Raw genomic sequence first — 22,337 nt, 5'->3', positions numbered from 1 at the left:
GGTTTGCCCTGACTTAGTGAATTTTGGCTATAGAGTTAAGCATGGTGCTGCCCAAGGCTGAGCAAGCTAAAACATGCTCCTTGACCTGATGATCTGATAACAGATTATTTTTAAGACTGAGTATCAAAGATTGTGTGGTCTTTGGCTAATGCATGCAGTATACATATCTACCTGTTGACCATAGACTAATGTTGTAAAAGAAGATAAGGAGGAAATAGTTAATAGCTTTGTAGAGGAGGAAAAATTTTCCTCTACCCTTCTAGGTTCTGTTCACTGGTCTAATAATCAAATTGACATAAGACAACTCAACAGGAGAAAAACACAAGTTTAATTTCATACTTATGGAGGTCCCATAGGTATGGGACTAACAAGTGGTTGAAGCAGGCTGTTTATATACCTTTTCAGAAAAAGAATCAATTATTTGTGAACATGTGACAAAACAAACAGGTTTTGGCTTGGGATAGCAAATCAATGAAGAAATAAAAAGTTTGTTTATACAGCTTTCTCTTCCTTGAATTCCCTATCTCTGGGAATAAGGATGCTCTCCCTCCTCCAGGCATAGGGAGGATATCTTCACACGGGAGGTTTATCTCTTGCTTTCAAGGGAACACAGGAGGGTCAGAGTGTTCTTCTTATACCAGCTATTTCTCAAGTAACTTTAATTCAAAATAATCAATATACCATCTTGGCATATTTCAGGGAAGCCTGCCCTGAGCCCCATCAGCCTTTTGACAGGCTCAGCCTCAATTATAGGTAAGCCTAGATTACTGGGAAAGAAAGCTCACAAATGAATATCCATATATTATTTTTCTTTTTAAAGAATTCATTTGAAATATTACTGCCCCAAATAATACTTTCCATAGCTATATTTCACATGATAGGAAGGCCTGCCTGCTGTGGTCACTCGGTCCTTATAGTAACCCTGTGAGGTAGATGAGACATGTTTTATTATTCTCATTTTATATATGAAGAAACTAGTTCACACATATTATGGTTCAATATCACATAGCAGTTGTATCTCAGAAACTGGTCTCAAACAAACAGAATAATGTTTCCATTTACTCCTCACCAATCAGACTTCCACTCCTATCACTTCAGAGAAAAATACACCTACAAAGATCATTAATCACTTCCTTGTTTTTGTAAGGCATACCCTCCCGGCAGCATTGACACAGCCCAATGGCTCCAGATTGAAACGCTCTCTTAGTATTTTTCCTACTTTAACAACTCCTATTTCTTTCTATTCTTCTTTACTAGAGCAGCCTGCTCCTCCAAATTTTGAATCAAGTAGCTTTTCAAGGATTGGTCCTAAGCTCTCTTCCCTTTATAACTTATATTTTCTCTCTAAGCAGTCCTAGCTACTCCCATAAATGAAGATGCATTACCTTTTATTATAAAGGTCGTTTTTACCTTTCTGCACACCAGAGAATTCATATCATTCATACTCAAATATTTCCTTTTAGTGCATTCATTTATCACTTCATTAATTTACTCAAAAATATTTATCGAGATTCTACTGTTTTCTAGGCACCAATCTAAGTTTCAGAATGCAACAGGTCAAAGAGGAAAAAAAAAGATCTGCCTTCATGGAATTTACATTTGAGTAGACAACACAGATACCCAGCAAAACTTGTTATGTAATATGATGTCACAGTGTAATAAACACCACAAAGAAAATTAAAGCATTTGAGAATGGCGGTGGTTGTGATGCATGTGAGCAGTAGGTGGGGGTGGGGTCATGGAACATGGAGCAGACAGGTAATTCCATTATTAATGAAAGAACCCTGGATGGCCCTGTGGGAAGGAGGACCACTTCACTGGAGAGAAAGGGAATTAGACTGAGGGTCTAGAAAATTCACAATTTATCTTGCCTCTCTCCTTCACATATATTTTGGTAAAGCCCTTTAGCCTCTCTGGGACAAATCCTTAGATGATTTCTGAGGAACCTTTCAGTTTTATGATTTTTATCACAGATCTTAGAAAAGACAAAGGGGCAGAGACAAAGGAATAAATGAGAAATAGAATTATTAGTGGTTATTGTCATCAATGAAGCTTTATTTAGATTACAGATCTTTTTATTAAGTTCAGCCATTCTCCCAGGAATAGTTATTGACCTCCTACTAATTTCCAGGCACTGTGCTAACTTCAAAGAATGCAGAGGTGAATGAGTTCACAGCCTTTATGTCAAGGGGCTCACAGCCTAGTTCACCATGTTTGGATCAGATTTTTCTCTGTTTGGAATCTGTCAAAGTCCCATTTTTGTTACCTCTTCCGGGTCTTAAGTGTCTCCTGTACAACATCTTCTGAAACTCTAACAGAGATCCTTGACCAGGAAACCCCTGAATTTTTCATAAATAAATAAATAAATGATGAAGGCCATTTGGAAAGATTTTGAAAGAAACAGAGAAAGATAGTGTCCCTGATACTCCTTGCTAATTTTTTGAAAATTTGAACCCAATTATATAAAGATAAAATACAAAGTCCTCCAATTCATTACAATCTCTGTTAACAGGTCATTTTAGGGTTTTAATCAAAGACCTACAATAAGTTATATGTGGAGGACCTGGACTAGAAAACAGATCAGAGAATTCGGGGGACAATAAACACACATCACACAGGAAAACCACCTGATAGATATTACTTGTGTTCAGCAATATCTGATTCTCCTTTCTTCAGGGCACAGAGAAGACCGAAGTTCTCAGCACCTTGCAATTGGTTGTGGCCATAAGACAAATTACAGCCAATAAGTTGCAAGGAGAAGTGGTGTGTCTCATTGCCTTGCTGAAGCATCTAATTGCTAGTGTAGGACTCCACAGCATTTTCTTCCAGCCCTATCAGTTAAGGAGGCCATAAGTGCTAAATGGTGAAATGGTAGGATAATAGAGCTTTCATTAGCCTAGATCTCTTACTACATAGAGAACAGTTTCTCCAGAACTCTGCATAGAGGAAACAACATTTTTTTGTTTAGTCACTGAGATTTGGAGGTTGTTTATTACCACAACATAACTTAGCCTATCCTTACTAACTTACTATCTATTTGAATGTACTTTTTATTAAGTTAAAAAGAATTTGGGATCTTGGAGAACTGTGAGGGTACCCCAAAACAAAGGGTCCATGTGATTTATACTCATCATTTTTAACACTAACTCCCAAGAAATCAACAGGCATTCTTACCTTTCTTCATTATTTTTATGTGAAGCATTTGCTAATCTTTCCTGTTCTCACTAATCTTTCAATGTGAAAATCTAGAGACTTTGGCTGCTTTATCTTCTCCTGCTTTTCTTTTTAAAAAACTTTATTTTATTTATAATAATTTTGAAGAATTTTTAAAAATCAGTTTTAGGTTTACAATAAAATTGAAAGGAAGGAAGTAATATGCATTTAAGGTTCCTCCATGTTTTTTCATGGCTTGATAGCTCATTTCTTTTTAGTGCTGAATTCCGGTTTTTCTTCTGACTAGTAACATAGTAACCTAATGTTTATACTACAAAATTCACGCCACTACAGTTTCAGGTTCAGTATTATGTCCAGCTTTACACAGAGAGGCTTCATTCATTAATTTCAGCTGTTTTCACTGACCAGCTTTCTAAGTTCTGTCAAGTTCATCATTAATCCCAAGGAAATCAGTATCTTCTCTAGCTGGTTTTATTAGAGTTCAGATCTTTCTTATAACCTCTCCTTTCATGTGACATCCCACTTTCCCAACCCTTCATTCAGAAACCTTGAACCTCTCTTTTCCAGGCATTCAGTAGCATCAAGCCCTCACATACTCTGTTTATGCAGCACTTGCTTTTTACTGATCCATACAGTTCGAACATTATCAGTTCTCTATTTCACTTCTTTCTTATCTTGTTATGGCCCTTCACATTGTGCCAGATTTCTGCTTCAGACCTTAGAGACCCCATTTTTCTTATTCTATGGGATTTTATTTTTTTCCAGTCAACTTCTACTAGATACAGGTATATATTCAAAATAACCATACTTGCTTGAGATTATTGTTTTAGTTGGAGGGCTACAAGTAGATATATGCACAAACAGGAGTTTAGCTACCCACATTGGGGTCAAGTGACAGAAAAGAACATGATCCTTTCTTTCAGGACCCAGGTTCCCTCTGAGTCATTAAACAAATTCTAGTATCTTCCTGAATGTGTTTACTGTTAGAGCCATCTTAAGAATTCTGATAAAGATGATTTAAAACATTTAATATTCTTGGCTCCCTGATTGAGAAGTCTTATCTTAAATATATTAATGCAACCATAAATGAGGAACTCAAATATAGCTACTGTCATTCCCTGAGCCCTAACTTTTAATGAAGTAACAATTAATGTAAGGATAGATTGTCATCACAAAGCTCTGTTCATAACTGTTTAAGTTGAGTTTGTGTTCTGCTGATTGGCTGAGGGAAGTTAACTGAAAGTAATTATATACAGACAATTTGAAAACTGTAAAAAATAAAATAAATGTGAAAAAGTAATCTTCTGGCACAATGCAGTGAGTCTTATGGTAAGAGTAAAAAATGAAAAGTTCTGTTATTTGCAAAAGATTATAAGCCAATTTTAGTATCTAAGTAGGAAAACCAACTTCTAGACTTCCTAAAATGTCTCTGTCCATTTCTGACCTACTCCTCTTCCCAAAAGGCATAAATTAAATCGAATATAAAAAGAATACTCATTCATTATCCAACTAGCATTTGTTTCTTGGATATAAACCAGGCAATGTGTTCAATATAAGGGATTAAGAAAAAAATCAAATGCTTTCTTCTTAAGATGCTTCAAGTCCAGTAGGAAGACAGATATACCAAAAAAAAAAAAAAATCATTACAATTAAGTATGTGAAAAAAAATCCAATATTAGAAACACCAACAAAATATTTTGAAGGAACATAAAGGGACAACTAATTCTGAGAAAGCTAGGAAGGCTTCACAGAGAAATTCACATTTTGGTTCATCAGACCAAGAAGGTGACAGAGGTGACAGGAAAAACAGGTATCTGTGTGCAACACTTAGTTCTCACACACACATACACAAAGTTTACTGACACAGCTTATTGAGTGTGTCAGTAATTTAAAGACTATCCATTGTAAGGTACACAGGTGGGTAGATTTGTACTACATCAGACTGTGAAAATGTGCTCTGCCTGCTGGCTGCTCAGGTTGCAGGGCTTGCACAAGAGCTTCTAGACCAGAGTGAGTAGCTGGTGTACAAATCTTAAAAGGTCAGAGTTGGCTGGGGCTTCAGTGATCTTCATATCTAAGTTCTCTGCTTTACAAGGCAGCAACTGAGTCCCAGAGAGGGGGGTAGCTTGTCCAGTGACACTTATTACTATAAACAAACAGTATAGAAATTCTACAAATAGTAAATAATGACACTGTTTACCATAATAAGTTGACAAATGCATGTCCCTTTAGGGATCAGCAAAAATATGATTTTAAAAGCTGCTCCTCAGATACAAAATAATATGTTTTGCTTTGTTTTAAATCTGTTTTCTTCTTTTACAAGCACTCCTCAACTATAAATGTTCAAAATTATTAATCTTATTTGGAATCCCTTTTTATGTTCTTTGGTAAAAAGTAGCAATCACATAATGATTATGTTCTCCCCAGCAGAAATGTAGTAGAAAGTTTCTTTATCCTAAATTTGGTTGCAAGTTACGAAATGAAAAATTTGAAAATCTAAACTCTAAACTGGTTTTTCCTTTCTTTTTTTAAAATTTATTTCTGAATTTATTTATTTTTTATACAGCAGGTTCTTATTAGTTATCTATTTTATGCATATTAATGTATATATGTCAATCCCAATCTCCCAATTCATCCCACCACCACTCCCCAAACTGTTTTTTTCTGAAATGTTGCTGCTTCCAAAAACAGCCTTCACCTATTTTGTTTTCTTAGTGGCAGGAAACAGTAATGTTTACCTAGTATTCTTTCTTGGGAGATAAATGATATAGGTTACAATATGGTGGGGGCGGGGGAAGAGAGAGAGAGAGAGAGGGAGAAGGAGAGAGATAAGTAATTTCCTTATGAATAAGTGGGGATATCTGGGATATCACATAGTTTGGGGGAGTGAATCCCAGGAATCTGAGCTGGAAAAAGAAGTTAGAAGTTTCTACTCTGTGTCATGAGAATAGAAAGCCATGTTCAGGACTGAAGCCAGATTCTGGAGAAGCCAAAAGAAAGCCAGGTAGACAAAGTGAAGCTTTACAGGAGCAGGGCAAAGAGGCAGAACCATTGTGGGGAAAAGGGCAAATGTAGCAACCAAGAACAAGTGATATCCATTGGAGCATAAAAAATCAGTGAGCTAAATCTCATCTCCAGTGGCTTACAAAGTTTACTTTGAACCCTGACTATGGATATAGAGGAAGATGTTAAGAATGGAGCAGATTATGCCAATATGCTTGATGTTGACAATGTAAACTAGAGAGGCCTTTGAAACCTTTTAGTATAGATGAGATTTCTGTAAGAAGGAAGGTTTCGGAAGCATCAAGATTTGGGATATTTTACTTGATAAGGAAAACATTTTCCCTTATAATTCTTCAGTTTAAGAATAGTAAAATGTGGTCCTAGTGTTCAAAAAAAGTTTTTTTAATGCAGAGAAATAGCTGCCATCGTACATAATCCATGAAATTCCAGGAGATCAAGTTAAAACAAAGCTTTGGGCCTGAAGTAAACACTCAGGAAATGTTGACTAAATTGGCCACCCAAGTACCAGAGCCAGAAGAGATATACTCAATATTTAGAGAGAGTAAGTATTAAAATAAAACTCTTACTTGGATAAGTATCAAAGTAAAATGAATAGAGGTCTATGAATGTGTAAAGATTGCTAAGGTGTGGGAAAAAGGGAATTTCTCTGAGCATATTAAAGTAAGGATATTAGAATTTCCTAAGGGTAAAACAGTAATTTGATGAGCATTTTTGTAAAAGTAATTCTAAGCCTTAATAAAATGTATTTAAGGTGGGGGGATGTGATAATTCTGGTGTACAGGGTGCTTTAGGGATGAAGAGAAGATTATCAGGAAAACTAAGTGGTTTCATTATTACCAACTTCACTGAAATTGTTAGATTCCCACACCTAATTTATTCTTTGAGGCAAATAGGTCAGAGGGATTAGGGATGCTAGCAGTATTCTCACAGGCTTTTTCCGATCTCCTGACATCCCATACATGTGAAAAATAGCCAAAAATAAATACATACATAAATAAAAAAATAATCATTTTACTTAGATGCATCCCCTGGAGTTGGAAGAGTGATGCTACTGAAATGATGGATAAAATACATAAGGATAAAATGTATAATTTATGGATTCAGATGCTACCATGCCCAACATTACTAGTGCTATCTGCATAATGAAAGCAAAACCCCATACTAAATTCGACAGCTGACTTAAGAATAACCTATGGAGATAAAAAGCACACAGGAAATTTCCATATGCTTATGAGTAGAACAGGGGGTGTGAACTCAAAACCTGGTGGTATGTCCATTAAGGTTTTGTAAATTCTGTCCTACACCAGCAGTTCTTACTATGATGGGAATGTGAATGAATTAAGGAGGCAAGGAACATAAAACAAGCTCACTTTGCAGTATTTCCCAGACTCTCTTTCAGTAACTATTTTTGTTGTCTTAACAAAGGCATTTGATCTTGTCAGCACATCTTAAGAGATGGATGATTTTTCAACAGTTGGATGATTAGAGCTAAAGTCTTAATCCACTGGAAAAATTTTTTTTGTTGTACATGTGTAGATATAATCCAACATATTTGCCATCTCAATTAATACCTCTTTTTCTCTCTCTCTCTCTGTATACATCTTCTTAGGATTATCCAAGACATACTGAAATTACACCACACAGTTATATTAAAGGTTTGCCTTGGGGAGACCTTCAAGATGGCAGAAGAGTAAGACGTGGAGATCACTTTCCTCCCCATAAATACATCAAAAATACATCTACATGTGGAACAACTCCTACAGAATACATATTGAATGCTGGCAGAAGACCTCAGACTTCCCAAAAGGCAAGAAACTCCCCACGTACTTGGGTAGGGTAAAAGAAAAAAGAAAAAACAAAGGCAAAAGAATAAGGACGGGACCGTACTTCTGAGAGTGAGCTGTGAAGGAGGAAAAGTTTCCACACACTAGGGAGCCCCTTCACTGGTGGGGATGGGGGGTGCATGGAGGGGGAAGCTTTGGAGCCATGAAGGCGAGCGCAGCAACAGGGGTGCAGAGGGCAAAATGGAGAGATTCCCACACAAAGGATAGGTGCCGACCATCACTCACCAGCCTGAGAGGCTTGTCTGCTCACTCACCAGGGCAGGTGGGGGCTGAGAGCTGAGGCTTGGGCTTTGGAGGTCAGACCCCAGGGAGAGGACTGGGGTTGGCTGCGTGAAGACAGCCTGAAGGGGGCTAGTGTGCCACAGCTAGCCGGGATGGAGTCCACGAAAAAGTCTGGACCTGCCAGAGAGGCAAGAGACCTTTGTTTTGGGGTACGTGAGGAGAGAGGATTCCTTCCCGGTGTGCCCATAGAAGGCAGAGCACTGCCTAAGTGAGCTCCAGGGACAGGCGTGAGACACGGCTATCAGCTCGGACACCAGAGACAGGCATGAACCGCTAACGTTCTGCCACTGCCACGAAGAATGCTGTGTGCAAGCACAAGCCACTATCCATACCTCCCTGGGAGCCTATGCAGCACGCCACTGCCAGGGTCCCAAAATCCAGGGACAACTTCCCCAGGAGAACACACAGCATGCCTTAGGCTGTTGTAACCTCAGGCCAGCCTCTGCCACCTCAGGCTTGCCCTGCATTCCAATTAGGACTAACATACCCTTCCCTCCCCCTGACCTGAGTGAACAAGAGAGCCCTAATCAGCTGCTGCTTTAACTCCCTCCTGTCTGGGTGAGGAACAGACTCCTGAGGGTGGCCTACATGCAGAGGCGGGGCCAAAACCAAAGCTGAACCCCAGGAGCTATGGGAACAAAGAAGAGAAAGGGAAATTTCTCTGTGCAGCCTCAGGAGCAGCAGATTAAATCCCCACAATCAACTTGATAAACCCTGCATCTGAAGAATATAGACAACAAATGTTCCCAAGATGGAGGCGGTGGACTTCGGTGACAACTGTAGACTTGGGATTGCTTTCTGCATCTAATTAGTTTCTGGTTTTATGTTTTTCTTAGTATAATATTTAGTGCTTATTATCATTGGTGGATTTGTTTATTTTGGTTGCTCTCTTCCTTTATTCTTACATATATATATACTTTTTCCTTTTTCTCTTTTTGTGAGTGTGTATGTGTATGCTTCTTTGTGTGATTTTGTCTGTATAGGTTTGCTTTCACCATTTGTCCTAGGGTTCTGTCTGTGTTTTTGTTTTTGTTTCTTTTTTTGTTTTGTTTTTTTCCCTCTCTTCCTTTTCTTCTGAGCCCTGTGGCTGGCAGGGTCCTGGTGCTCTGGCCAGGTGTTGGGCCTGAGCCTCTGCGGTAGGAGGGCTGAGTCCAGGACACTGGAGCACCAGAAACCTCCTGGCCCCACGTAATATCAATTGGCAAGAGCTCTCCCAGAGATCTCCGTCTCAACGCTAAGACCCAGCTCCACCCAATGGCCAATATGCTCCAGTGCTGGATGCCCCATGACAAACAACTAGCAAGACAGGAACACAACCCCACCCATTAGCAGAGAGGTTGTCTAAAGTCATACTAAGTTCACAGACACTCCAAAACACACCACAGGATGAGGCCCTGTCCACCAGAAGGACAAGATACAGCCCCGCCCACCAGAACACAGGCACCAGTCCTCTCCACCAGGAAGCCTACACAAGCCACTGAACCAACCTCACCCACTGGCGGCAGACACCAAAAACAATGGGAACTACGAACACGCAGCCTGCAAAAAGGAGACCCCAAAAACAGTAAGTCAAAGAAAATGAGAAAACAGAGAAATATGTAGCAGATGAAGGAACAAGAGAAAAACCCACCAGACCAAACAAATGAAGAGGAAATAGGCAGTCTACCTGAAAAAGAATTCAGAGAAATGATAGTAAAGATGATCCAAAATCTCAGAAATAGAATGGAGAAAATACAAGAAACGTTTAACAAGGAACTAGAAGAACTAAAGAGGAAATAAACAATGATGAACAAAATAATAAATCAAATTAAAAATATTCTAGAAGGAATCAGTAGCAGAATAACTGAGGCAGAAGAACAGATAAGTGACCTGTAAGATAAAATAGAGGAAATAACTGCCACAGAGGAGAATAAAGAAGAAAAGAATGAAAAGAAATGAGAACAGTCTCAGAGACCACTAGGAAAACATTAAACACACCAACATTCGAATTATAGGGGACCCAGAAGAAGAAGAGAAAAAGAAAGGGTCTGAGAAAATATTTGAAGAGATTATAGTTGAAAACTTCCCTAACATGGGAAAGGAAATAGTCAATTAAGTCCAGGAAGTACAGACAGTCTCATACAGGATAAATCCAAGGAGAAACACACCAAGGCACATATTAATGAAACTATCAAAACTTAAATCAGATCAGAAATAAACAAAAAAGAAAGGAAGCAAACAATAGCAAAGATCAATAAAACTAAAGGCTGGTTCTTTGAGAAGATAAACAAAATTGATAAATCATCAGCCAGACTCATCAAGAAAAAAAAGGGAGAAGACTCAAATCAATAGAATTAGAAATGAAAAAGGAGAAGTAACAACTCACACTGCAGAAATACAAAGGATCATGAGAGACTACTACAAGCAACTATATGCCAATAAAATGGAGAACCTGGAAGAAATGGACAAATTCTTAGAAAAGTACAAATTTCCAAGACTAAACCAGGAAGAAATAGAAAATATGAATAGACCAATTGCAAGCACTGAAATTGAAACTGTGATTAAAAATTTGCCAGCAAACAGAAGCTCAGGATCAGATGACTTAACCAGTGAATTCTATCAAACATTTAGAGAAGAGCTAACACCTATCCTTCTCAAACTCTTCCCAAATATAGCAGAGGGAGGAACACTCCCAAACTCATTCTACGAGGCCACCATCACCCTGATACCAAAACCAGACAAAGATGTCACAAAAAAAGAAAACTACAGACTAACATCACTGATGAACATAGACGCAAAAATCCTCAACAAAATACTAGCAAACAGAATCCAACAGCACATTAAAAGGATCATACACCATTACCAAGTGGGGTTTATCCCAGGAATGCAAGGATTCTTCAATATATGCAAATCAATCAATGTGATACACCATATTAACCAACTGAAGGATAAAAACCATGTGATAATCTCAGTAGATGTAGAAAACGCTTTTGACAAAATTCAACACCCATTTATGATAAAAACTCTCCAGAGAGTGGGCATAGAGGGAACCTACTTCAACATAATAAAGGCCATATATGACAAACCCACAGCCAACATCATTCTCAATGGTGGAACACTGAAACCATTTCCTCTAAGATCAGTAACAAGACAAGGTTGTCCCCTCTCACTGCTATTATTCAACATAGTTTTGGAAGTTTTAGCCACAGCAATCAGAGAAGGAAAAGAAATAAAAGGAATACAAATTGGAAAAGAAGAAGTAAAAACATCACTGCAGATGACATGATACTATACATACAGAATCCTAAAGATGCTACCAGAAAACTCCTAGAGCTAATCAATGAATTTGGTAAAGTAGCAGGATACAAAATTAATGCACAGAAATCTCTTGCCCTCCGATACACTGACAATGAAAAAATCTGAAAGAGAATTAAGGAAACACTCCCATTTACCAGTGTAACAAAAAGAATAAAACACCTAGGAAAAAATCTTCCAAAAGAGACAAAACATCTGTATGCAGAAAACTGTAAGACACTGATGAAAGAAATGAAAGATGATACAAACATATGGAGAGATAGACCATGTTCTTGGATTGGAAGAATCCACATTGTGAAAATGACTATACTGCACAAAGCAATCTACAGATTCAAGGCAATCCCTATCAAACTACCAATGGCATTTTTCACAGAAGTAGACAAAAAATTTTACAATTTGTATGGAAACACAAAAGACCCTGAATAGCCAAAGCAATCCTGAGAAAGAAAAATGGAGCTGGAGGAATCATGCTCCCTGATTTCAGACTATACTTCAAAGCTACAGTAATCAACACAATATGGTACTGGCAGAAAAACAGAAATATAGATCAACGTAACAGGATAGAAAGTCCAGAGATAAACCCATGCACATATGGTCACCTTATCTTTGACAAAGGAGGCAAGAATATGCAATGGAGAACAGACAGCCTCTTCAATAATTGGTGCTGGGAAAACTGGAGAGCTACATGTAAAGAATGAAATTAGAACACTTCCTAACACTATACACAAAAATAAACTCAAAATGGATTAAAGACCTAAATGGAAGGCCAGACACTATCAAACTCTTAGAGGAAAACATAGGCAGAACACTCTATGACATAAATCACAGCAAGATCCTTTTTGATCCACCTCCTAGAGAAATGGAAATAAAAACAAAATTAGCAAATGGTACTTAATGAAACTTAAAAGCTTTTGCACAGCAAAGGAAACCATAAACAAGACAAAAAGACAACCCTAAGAATGGTAGAAAATATTTGCAAATGAAGCAACTGACACAGGATTAATCTCCAAAATACAGAAGCAGCTTATGCAGCTCAATATTAAAAAAAAAAAAACGATGTAATCCAAAAATGGGCAGAAGACCTAAATAGACATTTCTCCAAAGAAGATATACAGATTGCCAACAAACAGATGAAAGTATGCTCAGTATCACTAATCATTAGAGAAATGCCAATCAAAACCACAATGAGGTACCACCTCACATTGGTCAGAATGGCCATCATGAAAAAATGTACAAACAGTAAATGCTGGAGAGGGTGTGGAGAAAAGGGAACCCTCTTGCACTGTTGGTGGGAATGTAAATTGATACAGCCACTATGGAGAACAGTATGGAGGTTCCTTAAAAAACTAAAAATAGAACTACCATATAACCCAGCAATCCCACTACTGGGCACATACCCTGTGAAAACCATAATTCAAAAAGAGACATGTACCAGAATGTTCATTGCAGCACTATTTACAATAGCCAGGACATGGAAGCAACCTAAGTGTCCATCGACAGATGAATGGATAAAGAAGATGTGGCACATATATACAATGGAATATTACTTGGCCATAAAAAGAAACGAAATTGAGTTATTTGTAGTGAGGTGGATGGACCTAGAGTCTGTCATACAGAGTGAAGTAAGTCAGAAAGAGGAAAACAAATACCATATGCTAACACACATATATGGAATCTAAGAAAAAAGAAATGGTTCTGAAGGACCTAGGGGCAGGCCAGGAATAAAGACACAGACACAGATAATGGACTTGAGGACACGGGGAGGGGGAAGCGTAAGCTTTTGCACAGCCAAAGCGAAGTGAGACGAGTAGCATTGAGAGAGTAGCATTGACATATATACACTACCAAATGTAAAACAGATAGCTAGTGGGAAGCAGCTGCATAGCGCAGGGAGATCAGCTCGGTGCTTTGTGACCACCTAGAAGGGTGGGAAGGGGAGGGTGGGAGGGAAGCCCAAAAGGGAGGGGATATGGGATATATGCATACATATAGCTGATTCACTTTGTTATACAGCAGAAACGAACACAACATTGTAAAGCAATTATACTCCAATAAAGATGTCCAAAAAATTAATTAATTAATTAAAAAGAAAAGGTTTGCCTTAAGTGTCTCACTTCATGCAAATCAGATTGAAGATTAAATTCTGATGCAAAACATTTGCAAGTATTTATGGCAAAATTTCTATTTTCTTTTTCCTTAATTGTATATGTTGATCTATTTTCAGATTGGGCCAGATGAAGTAAACTGAGTTATCAACCTGAATGAGGACCGTGTTTTTTCCTATGAAAGCCAGCCAACTAGATTTTGAAAAGACATTCTCTGTGGTTCATGATGGGGAGGGGTGGAATGATGTGTGGAACCTCTATTATCTGTTCTAGATTATGTCAAGGATTAGAAATAGATTACTGTCACCTTAACTTTGACTACATAAGTTTTTTTGTTTGAACCACAACCCTAACATTATTAAAATGTGGCTTTTGTATTTCATTAAGAGCTAAGCAATTAGGTTTGCATTTTTGATGCACCATAATTGTAATAGTGTGACACTGTTCTAATGATAATGTTCATTGTTCATTCATAATGCAACTACTCGCACCATGAATCAAGTATAAATCAACACCTTTTTTATTTTACTTGCAGTAAAGCATTTTATTTTCAGATTGATCATTTGTACTCAGTTTAATCATCAGCTGTCAGAATTTTTTTGGTTTAATTTCCATATGCTTTTCTTATCACAGATGTTTAAACCCTTATGAAAAGTGTTTTAGGAATAAACCAAATACCATGGCAGGAGAACAAGGCGAGGTTTTAGCATTATTAACAAAGAAGTCTATTTAATTGCTGAGTAAAAAATTTGACATTCCAGCATAGGACAGACTGCACGTCAGTGAAATCCTTGGTTTTACAGAGGGAATAGAGGTGCAATATACCACCTTCTAATAGCATCAGAATAAGTAGACACGTGGCTATTTGACCTCAATAACTATGAGGTTCTTTGTGGTCCAACCCACTCTCTGAATTCCACGGCTGATACAGATACTGTCCCTAGAATCTATTCAGATACCTTTCCAAGTTTCTAAATTTCTAAAATAAAAGTATAACTGCTGTGGTTTTATATAGTGTCAACTGCTCTAAGTTAGAAGTATGATTTCCAGAATTTCTTTCCCTGTACGGTTCTGGATTAAGATGGGTCATAGGAGAAATTTGTGCAAGATTTGAGATGAGGAAGAAAATTAGCAGTCATTATGTTCTGAAGGTTAGGATAGCATGACAGGTGCATATTGTCACTGACCTGCTATTTCGCCTGATTGAGGAGGGAAAGCACTTTGGCCTGGAGCTCTTCCAGGTTCTTTCTCACCACATTCAGCTTCTCTAAGTCCTATGCTAGGTGCATGTGTAGGTTAGTGGAAAAGGGTACCAGCTTCTTTGACAAAACACCACATCACTGAGATTGGATACAGGCATGGGTTTTATTCTGTCCTCCCGATTTCCAGTTTGTTGTCACTCTCCTTTGCTTCATGCCTAGGTTTTCTTTCCACTGCCAACCATGCTAATCGACAGAAGCTTCGGGTCCAACACCAGAAGCAATAAGAGCTTTCACAGACTTCTGTATCACCTTCCACAGTGTGTACTGTCTAATCTCTATATAGACTCTTTTTTCCATATAACTCCTAATGGTTCTGCTTCCCAGATCAAACCCTCACTGGTAGAATAATAGAAGCTAAATTCTAGGCCAGTGATCCCCTTTCAGCTGATAATTCGAGAAGAAGCATGAGTTATGCATTCTTTTCTCCATGACTTTGCAGCATATGTTGACATGTTTCTATGACCAGAGGGGAACAACTTTAATTTTTATCTGTGTATACATATATCCTTTTTAAAACACAGAAAGCAGTCTTACCATCCAGAGAGTTTATGGAACTGAAGCCCTAGAACCTGTGTTCATTATGGTTGGAGTCTATGTTGCCCTCAGATCATTGTCTTTGCTGTTCTAAATATCAAGAGCGTATACATTTCTGTGTAATGAGGGATCCTTTTCCTCTGCCAGTCTGTTCCCCTTGTCACCAAAATAGGAAGAGAAGAGGGAAAAGCCCCAAACTTGGGTAATTATTAAGGGGTTTATCTCTTCATGGAAGCTGTCTTTCTTCTCTTGGCATCTTATTCTTTCTGGCTTTTCTACTCCCTAAGATTAGCAACCCTCTTGAGAAAATAGAGTTAATCTCCTCAAGAAACTTCCATCTCTCCTATGTTTACTCATTAAATTTGACTCTCTTGTGACAATTTTGATTTAATTTCAAGTTTAATGTTACTTAAAAACAGAAAGGTTCTATGATGGTAGGGAGACAGCCTGGTAGCCCTCAAGGAAGTTCTACAGAAATCTCATCTCATCCATCCTTGTGGATTTTTTGACCTAGAAGATGAATAAATCAGATTATGCTGCATGCTCTAGACTCTGTGTATGGAAGGGAAGATGGTGACCAGCATTCTCTGGGAAGGGTTTAAAACTAGAATAGTCTCATCCAATGGGACTGGACCAATGCCAAAAGGACATACTCAGGGACAGATTATGGAAGGAAGCTAAGGCAGGTGGCTGGAAGGTGGCATCTTGTGAGTTCAGAACCAGACACCTCCAGTATTCATTGCATTTCTCTCAGGAGTAGTAATAAGATCTCCCAAAACACAGTAAGATGCATCATATTTGGGAGTAAAAAATAAAGGCAAAAGGTGAAGATTTTGATGATGATGATGTTTATTGTTCATTCATAATACAACTAGATCACCCACAGGCAGCTAGCCCTATAGGTACCTTGAGAGAAGATGTAGAATTCCAGTCAATCAGACTCTTATTAGGAGACAAGATTTCAGTTTCTGGAGGGAGGATATGGAAAAGAAGGTAAAAACTTCTTCTGAAAAACCAATTCAGAACCCAGTTACAGAGGAACCCTGTTATTTATGCATTTACTAAATGCTTATTGAGTATACAGCATATTCTGTATCCTAGATGAGGCACTAGGGATGCAATAATTTTCAAAACTGCATTTCCTGGAACTACTGCTTTTGCATTAGTGGCATTCTTTGAAAAATAATTCTGTGAGCAAATATTTATTATTACTATCATTTTCTACAGAATTGTTGAGAGCATTTATACTGCTAATGTACTTTTCCAAGAGAGGTATATAGTAGGTTGTATTTTCCACACACAGCCTGTTTAATGGTGCATCTTTTAGGAAATGTTGGAGTCATGCATAAATACTATCCTTGCCTTAGAAGACCTCACAGTCTATTGACAGCTAATAGTGAGAAAAGTGATCAATGTAGGTAAATAGAACACTGGAGTGATAGAAATGGAAGGTAAAGAGAAGAAACTGTGCTGATGTTTCTCCATTTGCTCTTTTGGATTCATTATTTACCCTTCTATGTCTGCTGTGTCCCAGGGAGGTGATGGCTGTGGACAGCATTATTTGGGCTTTCCTGCCCTCTATTTTCCAATTGGGATCAGTCAATAAAAGATCTCAGCAGAACATCAGAGGGCATGAAGATAGAAAGATTAGTATATTATTTCTGCCTCCACTTACCCCCTCCCTCTACCCAGGCAGGGGGATTTTGGCAGCAGCTGCTTTCTCCTGATGAAACCTACAGAACATGTCAAGCAGCCTCCCAAATATGCCAGTATGTCTCAATTGATTCAGGATATGGATTCCTCTATTCATTCGGGTCTACAACTACAAAAGGGTGGTAACAACTTCCACTTGCTGTTAGTTCCTGTGTGCTTCACCATCTGCTGTTCATCCTTTAACCCTGCTCACACCTCTGTATAAAGTATTGTAATTAAATTATCTTTAATTAACTTCTGAATGAATCGTCTATACTGTGTCAAGACTCTCAGTGAAAAAGGAACTAATATTTTTGAGCATCTATTATGTCCCAAACATTTTAATACACGTTACTTTAGTTATCACAAATGCCCTCCAGAGTATGAATTATCAGCTCCATTTTATAGAATAAAAAAATAAAAGAGAATCAAGACCCCCTCAAAATTAAGTAACTTGTTTAAGGTCACACTTCTAAAGTTAGTAGACCTGAAACTTGAGCCCAGCTGTTCAAAATCCATATGCTTTTTATCACACTATATTATTAAGAAAAAAGGACCAATTATTGGAAATAGGTCAAAAGATCAGAAAGAGATCAGCAACAAGATTTGCTTGATACTGAACTGACTAAATAATGAAATGATTTGATGATGGAACTTCAGGATCAGAGCAACTGGACTGAGTGCAAAGAGAGGAGGACAACAGAGGCCAGGGACAAGGCAGCCTCTTTCAGAAGTGAATGTGGGGCTTCCCTGGTGGCGCAGTGGTTGAGAATCTGCCTGCCAATGCAGGGGACACGGGTTCGAGCCCTGGTCCGGGAAGATCCCACATGCCGCAGAGCAACTAGGCCCGTGAGCCACAACTACTGAGCCTGCACTCCAGAGCCTGTGAGCCACAATTACTGAGCCCATGTGCCACAACTACTGAGCCTGCGCATCTGGAGCCTGTGCTCCGCAACAAGAGAGTCCGCGATAGTGAGAGGCCCACGCACCACGATGAAGAGTGGCCCCCACTTGCTGCAACTAGAGAAAGTCCTCGCACAGAAACGAAGACCCAACACAGCCAAAAATAATAAATAAATAAATGAATAAATTAAAAAAAAAAAAAAAGAAGTGAATGTGGTTTTTTCTCCAATCATAAAGGTATGCAGACACAATTACACTCAGTGTGTACGTTGTCATAACATCATAGCCTGCCACAATGAAGGAGGCCTGGATTCTTTTAGAGCTATGTGTATCTGGGGAAGTCTCTTAATTGCTCTCTATTCCTGCACCCTTAAAAAAATAAGATTAGGCAAGCAATGTCACTATAGATAATAATACTGTATTGTATACTTGAAATTTGCTAAGAGGGTGATCCTAAGTGTTTTCACCACAAAAAAAAGAAGAAAATGATAACTATGTGAGGTGATGGATATGTTAATTAGCTTGATTGTGGTGATTACTTCACAATGTATATGTATATCAAAACACCAAGTTGTACACTTTAAATATATACAATTTTTGTCAATTATACCTCAATAAAGCTGGGGAAAAATAAGATTAGGAACAACAACAACAAAAACTTACCTGTGTTTTTTTGTGCAGTGGGGGCCATAGATAAAGTATTGCTGTTTTCTCTAACTTTAGGGAACCATTAGTGGACTTAGGTCTCAATATATGACATTTGCTGTCTATTTATATTAGAACCTCAAGCCCCACACAAATGTGATAAAGCTAGATGGCTAATAAAATATTTTTTATTTCTTAATATATTTCTTAGTATATAAAATCCCTTAGTGTTCTGACCCTCTATAAAAACCTATAGCATCTGAAAAAAACAATTAGGGCAGTTACACATCCAGACATCTGCAAAGAAAATGTAGAAGTTATTAGATAAATGAAATTCAGTAACAAAGCACAAAAACATCAACTGACCTTTGCCAGAATTTCAAAAGCTAGCAATTTATTTCTTTGCAGCTAAGTCTAGAATATGGGTTTCCTAAAAGGACTGTCCAGTCTCTGAAAGGGCTAAAGTGGGACACACAAAGGACAGCTGGAAGACCTGATGACAAGACCTGATGACAATGGCTAACATAAAAAAACAAACGTAGCCCCAAACTATGCACTTTCTATAAACTTGAGAGAATGAAGATGAAAGAAGATTTAATCAATATAAACAATACTTTTTGCTAATTCTCACATCAGCTACTTGTTTTGCTTAAGTATGTTATTTTCCCCTTGATTTTGCTGGAAATATTTTTACCAAAAAGAATGGATCTCATAGTGGTGACAGAGTATTTCTTAACACAAAAGAAGTTTTTGCCTGCAGGGCCTATATCACATGGATCAAAGATTTTTTATTAAAATACATACAGTTAGGACTATAGCTGCAATGTTTTTGTGTGATATCTAGATTTTGTAATGAAACACAGCAGAAAGAATGTGAACTTTAGGTAAAAAAATGCAATATTCCTGAAATCTGTGTAGGATCTTTCTAACTCCTGGTATTATGATTAATTTTCTCTGGGAGGCAGCTGCTGTTCAGAGACATTCTTTTGATGGAGAATATCTGGTGATGCCAGTCAGAATAGCTGCAAAAATGACGATAGCTATATCCTTTCTAAACTGGGTTTGTCTGATGAATCATGAGAAATTTTAGAGCTACACATAAGTGGGACCCAGAGTAGAATTTGTGTGTGTGTGTGTGTGTGTGCGTGTGTGTGTGCGTGTTATTTTTCCAACTTTTGAACTGATGTAAATTTTGGAGGCCAAACTTATTATTCTCCACAAGTGGAACAATGACCAATAAAATATGAAAAAAAATGGGGTGTAGTGTCAGAAAATCTGGCGTGAAGCAAAGCTCTACTGTTTTTCTGACAGTGGATTTGGGGCAAGTTACTCTACTTCTTTGAGTAACAATATCCCTAATTGAGTGATGTCAATCATAATAACATCTATTTCACAGGTAGTCATAAGAATCAACTAAAATGATATACAAGAAAGTGATTACAGACATCTACTTCTTGGATTCAGGCAGTCTATAGAACCTTACCAACTTTCTCCCTGAGAACGATTAAACAAAATGGATAAAATATTTTAAACTCAATTTAAAAATATATAGTAAAGGGCTAGTTATTAGAAATGGAATATCAGAAGTCAAAAAATCAGTAAAACTAGGAACTTAGAAGGAGTAGCAAAAGACTGAATTTTAGTTCCATCCTGAAGACATTTTCCAAATCTGAATGAACTTAATATTGAGTTTTCATGGCCTCACAAAAGACACAAGACAGAGCCTAAAACCAGCTTCAGGTAGGAAATCTAACAGGGGGTCCCTCCTACCTTGGCATTAGGCTAGAACCTCCAAAAGCTAATCCTTGGTATAAGGGCATCTAGAAATGCACCTGCCTTTCTTCCCAGGAAACTATTTAGAGAAAATCCCTTTTCTGAATCCATGATTTGGGGAGTAAGGAAAACAGTATTTCCTCTGGAAACCTACAACTGTAAGTATATCTCACATAGATTTGTATACCAAATTTACGTTATTTTGCTGGTTTGAAATGTAGAAGTTTTCATGTCAAAAATCCCTGAAGTAGTAGCAATTCAGAGATGTAGTAGAACTAAATGGAAATCATTTCTGGAGAGACCAACCTTCAGTCTAGCTCTCAAAAGTAGGTAAGTTTATAGTCAAAAATCATTAAATGGGTAGGTTAGGTGGACTCCATGATCAAAATCCAGCAGGCACAAAAAACCTGAGAGAGGCAGACTCACAGAAAGTTCAAATATTGAAATTATTACACAAAATATATAATAAGCATGTTGAATATATCTAAAGGTAAAAGAGATTAAAATTAAGTAAAGAGTCTTCTGTTTCTGTGATGGGGTAACTTGTATTTAACTAATCTTCTTGTCCAAAACAACCATTAAAGTTGAACAAAATATAGAAAACAACTACTTGGAAGCATAATAGAGCAAAGAAGATAGCCAAGACTTGAAGGGATAAGATTCTGGAAAGAGAGAAAGTGCTCTGAGGTGAGTACTAGCCTCCACTCTTTTCTTCTCAGAACATTTGCCAATACACAACTAGTTTCATAGAAGCCAGACAGGAAGCAGTGACCTAAAGGGACAGTTATACTGGGATGAAGATGCAAAAACTGGACCTTAAGCTAGAACTTGAGGATCAAGATCCCAGAAAAAAAAGAACCACAAAGAACGGACCCCCCCCCATTTACTCATGCAATTTCCCCTTTAGACATTAATCAACTCCCATATTGAACATGCACAACGTAACACAGTGAACCAAGTAGTTCCTTCTAGGCCTCATTTGATGATAATTTTTATCATGAATGGGTAGAGAATTTTTTCTGTCTACTTAGAAAATTGCATGTTTATTTTTTTCTTATTAAATCTCTTAATATGGTACTTTACATTGTTTCATTTTTCAAGTGTTAAAATAATCTTGCAATCCTAGGCTATACCATATTTGATCATGTATAATTGTTTTTATATATTACTAGATTTGTTTTGCTTTTACTTTGTTAAAAATTTTTTATGCCTATATTTATTAGTGAAATAGTGATTTTCATTACTTATAATGTCTTTGGTTTTATTATTACTGCTGTACTCATAAAAGATGTCAGAAGGATTCCCTGCTGTTTTCTTTTCTGGAAGAACTTGTGTAGAGTCGGTATTATTTGTTCCTTAAATGTCTGATAGAGTTCACCAGTGAAATATTCTTTGTGGAAACACTTTAACCACACTTCAACTGTTTTAAATAGATACAGGGCTATCCAGTATACCTACCTTCTTGAGTGAACCTTGGTAGTTTGTGTCTTTCAAGGAATTTCTCCATTTCATCTAAGTTGTCAAATTTATGGAAATAATATTTTCATAATATTCCATTATTATCCCTTTGATCTGTAGGCTCTTTAATGGTGTCCTCCTTTCATTCTTTTTTTAATAGTATTTATATTTTAGACCAACTTTTGCTTCACAATTGTCAAAATCAAAACCGAGACCAGCCTTGAAAATTCCCTGAGCAGACAAAACTACTTCAGTCATATAGATAAAGCTTAATTTAGCTTATTTTGCAAGACTAACTTTACCTGGGTATTTCTTGGTTATGCCTCTGGAAATCATAAGCAAAACTT

This window comes from Balaenoptera musculus, chromosome 2 (genome assembly GCF_009873245.2).
Source record: "Balaenoptera musculus isolate JJ_BM4_2016_0621 chromosome 2, mBalMus1.pri.v3, whole genome shotgun sequence".
In the NCBI taxonomy this organism is placed as follows: domain Eukaryota; kingdom Metazoa; phylum Chordata; class Mammalia; order Artiodactyla; family Balaenopteridae; genus Balaenoptera; species Balaenoptera musculus.
Note: the sequence above shows the minus strand (reverse complement) of the source record.